The 8,810-nt window shown below is 41.7% G+C and overlaps 1 long non-coding RNA gene across 1 annotated transcript; it reads right to left on the reverse strand.

The window, feature by feature from the left end:
• Positions 1-769: 769 nt before the first annotated feature.
• On the reverse strand, positions 770-8,075 carry LOC138886505 (uncharacterized). Its single transcript, XR_011405305.1, has 2 exons — positions 7,878-8,075; positions 770-1,062 (listed from the first exon to the last, which is right to left on the reverse strand). It is a non-coding gene; the product is annotated as an uncharacterized lncRNA (long non-coding RNA).
• Between the last annotated feature and the right edge of the window lie 735 nt (positions 8,076-8,810).

Raw genomic sequence — 8,810 nt, forward strand, 5'->3', positions numbered from 1 at the left:
TATACTGGAACTCCAACATATTATGCTGGAAGTCCAGTATATTTTACTGGAAGTCCAATATACTTATGTATATTATGCTGGAAGTCCAATATACTTATGCTGGAACTCCAGTATACTGAAATTTCAGTATATTTTACTGGAATTCTGTATATTATGCTGGAGTATTTTCAGGATTTTGAACAGTGTTTTCGTTCAGATTTATTTTTACATAAAAAGTAGCTAAATTTCGATTACTTTTGAAACTGTGACTATTTTTGAATGACCACTTGTAAATATGACTATTTTTAAATTTCTCCCTACTTTTGATGAAGAAATGCAACATTTTTATATTTAAAAAAAAGGAAAAGATTTTTTTTAATGATGATTCTGATAGTTGTGTATTTATTTTACTGGTTTGTTTGGTTGTTGTTGATTCCGACAATTGGGTATTACTTTCGGAAACAAGAATAGTCTTTGATTTTGAATAGGAAAATAGGCCTTCTGGTGCAATGGAACAGATTGCACTATCAATTTGATTACAGAGCAAAAAAACTGGACTATATTGGAGTTTAAATTTAATCACGGCGAACGATGGTCAGAAAATGTCAATGCTGTATGTCTTTTTTGCATCTTCCGAAAATTGTACACTACTATTTGAAGTAGTTCATCCTTGATCATATGATGTTCTGACTTTTGTTTTTCTTTTAATACCTTTGATTCGCAAAAACGCAAGTGATGACCGCAGGAGAATTGTCTTCCTTCAAATGTTAACACAACTAATTGTGCACTATTTTTGGGTTGAGTAGATCTGAAAACAAATCTCGTATAGTCATAACCCGCATTTTTGCACTGAAAGCAAAGGTAGCAAAGGTACAGATATTGCAGAACATAATAGAATCAAGATTGAGACATTAGGAGTGTAAGATTGAGACATTAGGAGTGTAACACAAACAGAAGATACAAACATAAGAGATGCAACACTTAATGTTCTTCTACTTGTGCTCTTCTGCTTTATGTAAATCTACTGCATTGCCTTGATTCAAACAGCTCCTTCCTTTTCACTTGTGCTTGACTTCGCTTATTCTGTCACATAAACAAAATACAGCATGAATTAGTCACATTCTTTAAGACTTGAGTTCATTTTAAGGGCTAACTGTCACGTCCTTAGTTGTTAATTAAGTACACATGCGGTACTTGACAACTCGCTCACGATCTTGCACAACTTGCTCACGTTCTTGCTATGTCAAGTCAGCCTTACTATCAAGATCGCTAAGAGAATGGAAGAAAGAACACGAGAAAATTGTTAAAGGAAGCTTTGTATTAGAGAGAACTTGAATTGTTTCATTTGTGAATTACAAATGAGTGACCCCCCTTTATATACTAGTCTCCTAGGGGCTAGTGTGTAAATATTAATTATTATACAAGTCCTTGATATTTACAAAATAAGGGCTTTCTCTAGAATTCTCTACAAGCCTAGAAGATTCCAAGGACTTTCTTAGCAAATCCATAAGGATCTAGGTTCTTCCTAAGGAAATGTCCATACCTCTCTAGAATCTTCTCACAAATGCTAGCCTTCTTCTTATGTAAGCTTCCACATGGCATTAATATATGCCAAATGACGCCTATGTGGCATGATGATATGGCGGGTCATCACACTCTCCCCACCCAATATTGCGACGACCGCGGTGCAATGCTGCTGCATAAACTCTCGGATCTTATCTTTGAATTGCCACAAGTCTTCATATCGTTCCCACATGGCCTCCTCCGGTGATTGCCCTTTCCAATGGACTAGGAACATAGCGGTGGCTTTTTGCCCTTGTTTTCACCTGGCCTGGTAATCTATGATAGCCTCAATCTCCCGATCATGCGAGGCGGTGATAGTCATTGGCGCTCGACCCCTACTCGGATCATCCTTATCTTCATGATATGGCTTAAGCATGCTGGCATGAAAGACAGGATAGATCTTAAGATACGATGGCATATCAAGCTTGTATGAGATCTTGCCTACCTTGGCGACGATCTTAAATGACCCCTCATACTTGCGAATAAGATTCTGATGCATGCCCCGTAGTGCCTTGAACTGTCTTGGGTTAAACTTCACCACGACCATGTCCCCCACTCTATAGTATGTGGGATGCCGCTTACGGTACGCAAACTTCTTCATCTTCTTAGCTGCCTTATCCAAGTAGGACTTAGCAGTGTCGAGCTGCTCCTCTCATCCTTTGGCCATATGATAAGCCCCCAAACCCTTTCCCTCGAACGCGGCTGGTAATGAATGTGGAGTTTGTGGTTGTTGGCCTGTGGTTAGCTCAAATTGTGTCCGCCCCATGGACTCACTCCGCTGCAAGTTATAAGAGAATTGGTTGATGTCTAGGAGCCTTGCCCAATCTTTCTGGTACGCGCTTACATAATGCCTCAAATAGAATTCTAGTAAGGCATTGACCCGTTCCATTTGTCCATCCGTCTGTGGGTGGAAACTAGTAGAAAAGTGTAGTTCTGTGCCAAGTATGTCGAACAACTCTCTCCAAAAGTTCCTAGTGAAGCGGGGGTCTCGATCACTGATGATATGCCTTGGGTAAGCCCCAATAATTTACCACGTTCTTAAAGAATAGCTTGGCGGCTTCCTTAGTTGTGCAACTCGGTGAGGCAGGCATGAAGGTGGCATATATGGAAAATCTATCCACGACCACCATAATAGTACCATAACCATCAGACTTCGGTAGGCAAGTGATAAAGTCCATAGTCACGCTCTCCCATGGATGCTCTGCAACTGGTAGTGGCTCCAAAAGTCCTCCAGGTTGTTGTTGTTCAACCTTGTCCTGTTGACAGACAAGACAAGTCTGCACATAGCACTCCATGTCATCTCGCATGCATGGCCAATAGTAGACTGACTCAACCAAGGCCCTAGTGCGACGTTGACCTGGATGACCAGCCTACATTATGTCATGACTCTCCCTTATGATCCGTCGTCTAATGACTCCAAACCTCGACACGTAGACCCGCCGACCTGTGGTAAGTAGTAGGTCGTCTTCTATCCAAAACCATCACGTCTTGCCTTTGTTGGCTAACTCGATAAGCTGGTTGGTTGTTGGATCATGCTACATGCCTTATTTTATAGCCTATCGAATGTCCCATCTCGCTGAAGTGATTGCAGCAAGCTCGGCTTTCCTGCTCAAGGCATCAGCTACAACATTACCTTTTCCCGTCTTATACTCTAGCGCATAATCAAACTCGACTAAGAAATCCTGCCACCTAGCCTGCTATGGTGTGATATTCTTCTGTGTCTGAAAGTAGCTAGTAGCCACATTATAAGTCTTGACCACGAACCTCGACCCGAGCAGATAATGTCTCCATGTACGAAGGCAATGCACAATGGCAGTCATTTCCTTCTCTTGCACCGTGTAACGTCGCTCCGTCTCATTTAACTTGCGGCTCTCAAATGCTATGGGATGCTTATCCTGCATCAGGACATCCTCAATGGCGAAGTCTGAGGCATCTGTGTGCACCTCAAATGTCTTGGCAAAGTCAGGTAATGCCAAGACTGGCTCCTCTGTTATAGCTGCCCTAAGGCATTCAAACGCTTTTTGACAATGCTCCGTCCAAACCCATGGCTTGTTCTTCTTTAGCAACTCAGTCAATGGTACGGCCTTTGCTGAGTATCCACTGATGAACCGACGATAGTAGTTAACAAGGCCAAGGAAGGATCTCAACTCAGTTACCTTTATGGGTGCCTCTCACTCCTGGATAGCATGTACCTTAGCCTCGTCCATGCATAGCTCGCCATTGCTAATGACATGGCCCAAGAAGTGCACCTTTGATTGTGCAAACTCGCACTTCTCTCTCTTGATGTATAGCTCGTTCTCCCGCAAGACTTAGAAAACCTTCCTTAAGTGCTCCATGTGTTCCTCCAAGGTGTTGTTGTAGATGACTATGTCATCTAGGTAGACTACCACGAACTGATCAAGGTAGGGATGAAAAATCTTGTTCATAAGAGTGCAAAATATGGCCGGTGCATTGGTTAAGCCGAAGGGCATCACCAACCACTCAAAGGCTCCATATCTCATCACACATCCTGTCTTTGGCTCATCCCGTTCCGCAATGCGAACCTGGTAGTAGCCCTTTCGAAGATCTACCTTGGTAAAGTACTTGGCTTGCCCAAGTCTATCGAAAAAATCAGCAATGAGCGGGATCAGGTACTTATTCTTCGCTATAACCTTATTAAGTGCTCGGTAGTCTATGCACAAGCGCAGCGATCCATCCTTCTTCTTCTAGAACAATATTGGTGCGCCGAAAGGTGCCTTTGATGGGCGAATGTGACTAGCATCCAACAACTCTTTCAATTGTTTCTTGAGCTCCTCCAGCTCGGGCGGTGCCATACGATATGGGGAAAATGCAGGTGGCTTAGCCCCTGGCTCCAACTCAATCTTGTGATCCACCTCTCGCCTACGCGGCAAGTGCTTAGGTAACTCCTCGGGCATGACATCTTTGTTCTCCTCAAGCAACTTTTCTATGCAAGGCGGCACTGTCTCTTGAAAATTCTTGTTTTCCTCTAAATTTGCAATGGCTGCCATGAACGTCGGCTCCCCCTTCTTGATCCCCTTTACAACCTATATAGCTGAAAGTTGTGCTTGGATTTGTCGTATGGCATAGTTACTGTAGGTACCATGCAAGCTCTTTCTCGCTCCATAACCAAGAGACATTGGAGGTAGGGGTCGATTAAAGTATGACAATGTCTAAAGAACTCTTGCCCCAGTATGATGTCAAAGATATCTACAGCGGTTACGGTAAAATTTGTCATACCTTTCCAAGTTCCCAATTTGACACCAACTCCATTAGCTACCCCACGAGCATTATGTATCTCGGCATTCACGATCTTGACGCGAGAGTTGGTTAGAGCAAGCTTCAATTCTAGTCTCTTTGCGGCAGCCTCAGTCACGAAATTATGAGTTGCTCCAGTATCCACCATTGCACAAGCGGGCTTGTTGTTGATGGTGAGATCCACGTACTGATTTCCATTCTCGGTAGGTTGGATAGCTTGCTTCGTGATAGCACCACATAATCCAATCATACCCAACTGTGCGGTTCCCGGACTCTCTCATTGTGGTTGTTCCTTTCGCTCACGTACCATGGCACTGAGGCTCTTGAGGTGAGGACAATTCCTGAAGCCATGTGGCCCTCCGCATATATAGCATCCCTTCTTCTCAACATGCTCCTTCTTCTCGGCGTAGCCCTGACGTCCACTTGACTTTTTGAAATCTTGAGTCTTGGAGTATTGTTGTTGTATCTCCTTACTTTGCAACGGTCTCCCCCACCTTTGACATTGTTAACCTTTGACTCCTTGCCATTGCCTTTGTCGTGCTTGTCATGCCTGAAATCCATCAATGATTCGGCCTCCACTATGGCTTGGTCTATATCAGTGACTTATTGGCGTTGCAACTCCTGCTTAGCCCAATTTTGCAACCCGTCCATGAAGTGGAACAACAAGTCATCATTGGTCAGGTTGGGATTTGAAGCATAAGGGTAGTGAAATCCTTGACATAGTTACGTATGCTCCATGTTTGCTTCAATTCCCTAAGCTTGTGCCTTGCCTCGTACAAGACATTGTTTGGAAAGAACTGTCGCTTGAACTCTGCTTTGAACTGATCCCATGTGCTAATAGTACAAGACCTTTATCCACGTCGGCCATCTTCCTTCTCCACCATAGCATGGCAGTCTCTGAGAGGTACAATACCGCAGTGTTAATCTTGGCCTCGTCGCCCCTCACTTCGCCGTGTTTGAAGTAGTTCTCCAAGTGCCAAAGGAAGTTTTTCACTTCTTGTGCATCACAAACACCTTTGAACACCGGGGGTTTGGGAGCCTTGATCTTGGCCTCCCTCGTCACCACAACATTGTTGGCTACCTCGGTCACGCTAGCATTGACATGCTCCTCGAGTGACTCTATCTTTGCCTTCATAGCATCGATAGTACTCAAAGAGTCTATGAGTCTGCACTCTAAGGCAGTGATGGTTTGCCTTAGTTCCATCTCAGTCTGTGTATGTCCCTCTAAATCATTTCAGATACTCTCAATCTCTTCAAGAGTGTGCCCCTCAAGAACGTTAAGGGTGTTTTCCACCTTCCCCAAGCATTAGCCAAAGATCTCCACGGCGTCCATCCCCGCATTCATTTTCATCACACACTCTTTACCGAGCGAGACGTCCTCTGGAAGGACCTCCACTTCATCCTCGCTCGCCTCAGTGGCATATGGTTCTTGGGATATAAGCCCTTCGTTTGACACAACCTCAGGTGACACCTCCTGGCTCTTGTTGGTGGCATTCCTCTTTTTACTACGGCCGCTCTTGCCAGCAGCATCCTGGATGACGTTGGCTTGGGTGTTCGCAGCATTAATTTCTCCGTTGTTCGCCATTCCTTTAATTGAAACCTTTGCTCTGATACCACGTTGTCACATCCTTAGTTGTTAACTAAGTACACGTGCAACACTTGACAACTTGCTCACGATCTTGCACAACTTAATCACGTTCTTGCTATGTCAAGTCATCCTTACTACACTCAAGATCGCTAAGAGAATGGAAGAAACAACACAAGAGAATTGTTAAAGGAAGCTTTGTATTAGAGAGAACTTGAATTGTTTGCTGGGTGAATTACAAATGAGTGGCCCCCCTTTATATGCTAGTCTCCTAGAGGCTAGTGTATAAATATTAATTATTATACAAGTCCTTGATATTTACAAGATAATGTCTTTTTCTAGAATTCTCTACAAGCCTAGAAGATTCCAATGACTTTCTTAGCAAATCCATAAGGATCTAGGTTCTTCCTAAGGAAATGTCCATACCTCTCTAGAATCTTCTCACAAATGCTAGCTTTCTTCTTATACAAGCTTCCACATGGCATTAATATATGCCAAATGGCGCCTATGTAGCATGATGACATGGCGGGTCATCACATAACACCTTAATTAGTTTACAAAGACACAAGTCATAGCTGCACGAGAATTGTCCTCAGTTGAACAGAATTTGTCTCGCGTCCTAATGCAAGAAGTGCTTGCTGGAGATTACGCAACTCCTGTAACAACTATTTTGGGAGAGTAAATGTAAAGATAGATCTCGTATAGCTATGACTTGTGTTTTTGAACTGAAATCAAGGTACAAAATGCAAAACATATATAGGATCAGCAATGCAACATAAACGGAAGGCCAAATACATAGACAACCACCTAACTTGTCCCGATTTTTCACTTAGACACCTCAACTGAGTATGTTTCCTATTAGACACTCAAACTACCATCAAAGTATATCTATTGGACACAAAATGATGACATGGCAAATGTAGTGTTATTCACCCACATCTGAGCGCGTAAGCTAATGTGGATCTATTGACCTGACTTTTCTTTTACGGTTTATTTCGTCCCTCATCTTTATCTTCTTAAACAAAAATATCATTGTTGCCAAACTCATTCCTCTCCCATTTTGTGCCCCTTTTTTCTCCAGCAAGTTACTACCTTTCCATCAAGCCAATGTGTTTCATCCCAAAGAATACAAAAGGCCTGTTCCTCACTTGAAAGATCCAAATCCATGAGTTTGAAAAATTTATCACTACATGGTCAATAATTTCTCCTAAAAAAAGATAAAACAAATATAGTTTTTCATTCTTTCAACATCCTCACTAGACAATGAGGACTGAAATTTGTCTGCTCTATTGAAAGAACTAAATCGACAGATTTTGATTTTCCTTCCTTTTATCCTTGTCGAACCACATGGAGTGTAAGAAAATATCAGAGTTATATAAAATAAGATTTTCAGAAGCAAAGAAGCCATTTATAGTTGATAATAATAAACCAGTAACCTTTTTGAAACTAAATTAATTTGAGTGTATATTAAGAATAAATGTTGAATCCAACTTACATATGAAATCCTTAACTTCCACCGACGGAGCATCCAAACAAAGGAGTAAAGCCATTCTATTCTCCTTCCTTGAAGAACATGATAACTTGAGAAGGGGAAGGGGCGATACAATACGAGGGGTTTTATTTCGTCGCCGGAACGAGGGCAGGGGAGAAGAAGAGACAGGTAAAAGGGTAGGAAGCGGGTCTAATTGTGGGTGATTAGTAAATTCAAGGTAGATTTCTTTTAATTGATGTGACTTTTTGTAATTGGTTACTTTGCCACGTAAGCCGCGTTTGAGCTTCACGCACTGATCTATTTTTGGGACATGAATTTTAGTGTCCAATAGATACACTTTGATGGTAGATTACTTTAAGGTGAATGTCTATGTATTTGGCCTAAACGGAAGTTACAAAACATAACACATGCAACACTTATAACTTTCTACTGGTACTGTGATGTTGGAGAAAAGCTAACTAGGCAACACAAAATTGCTTTCATGACTTATTGAATTGCTTCACAAGGCTAGGATTTATAGGCCTCAATTTTACAATAAAATAGCAAACTCAACTTCAGTGACATATGCAGTGACATAATCATATGCTATCACAAGATCTATATCGACACAGTGACAAAAGATACTCCTATTCATACACTAGGAAATTATGCTTTTATCTTTTTCCAATCATACAACAACAACAAACTCAGTATAATCCAATATATGAGGTCTGGGGAAGGTAGTATGTATACAGACCTTACCCCTACCTGGAGAGATAGAGAGGTTGTTTCCAATCTTTTTTCAATCATTTGAGTCTTTAATTGTACTTCTCATTAGGTAAAAGCAAGATTATAGTATATGATTAGATTAATTGTATTTGTGTGGAAAAAGAGTAAATGTAAGAGTCAGATTAGAATTTTTGTGAATATTAGACCGATGTTACTTTCTAAAAAAAA

This window comes from Nicotiana sylvestris, chromosome 2 (assembly GCF_000393655.2).
Source record: "Nicotiana sylvestris chromosome 2, ASM39365v2, whole genome shotgun sequence".
In the NCBI taxonomy this organism is placed as follows: domain Eukaryota; kingdom Viridiplantae; phylum Streptophyta; class Magnoliopsida; order Solanales; family Solanaceae; genus Nicotiana; species Nicotiana sylvestris.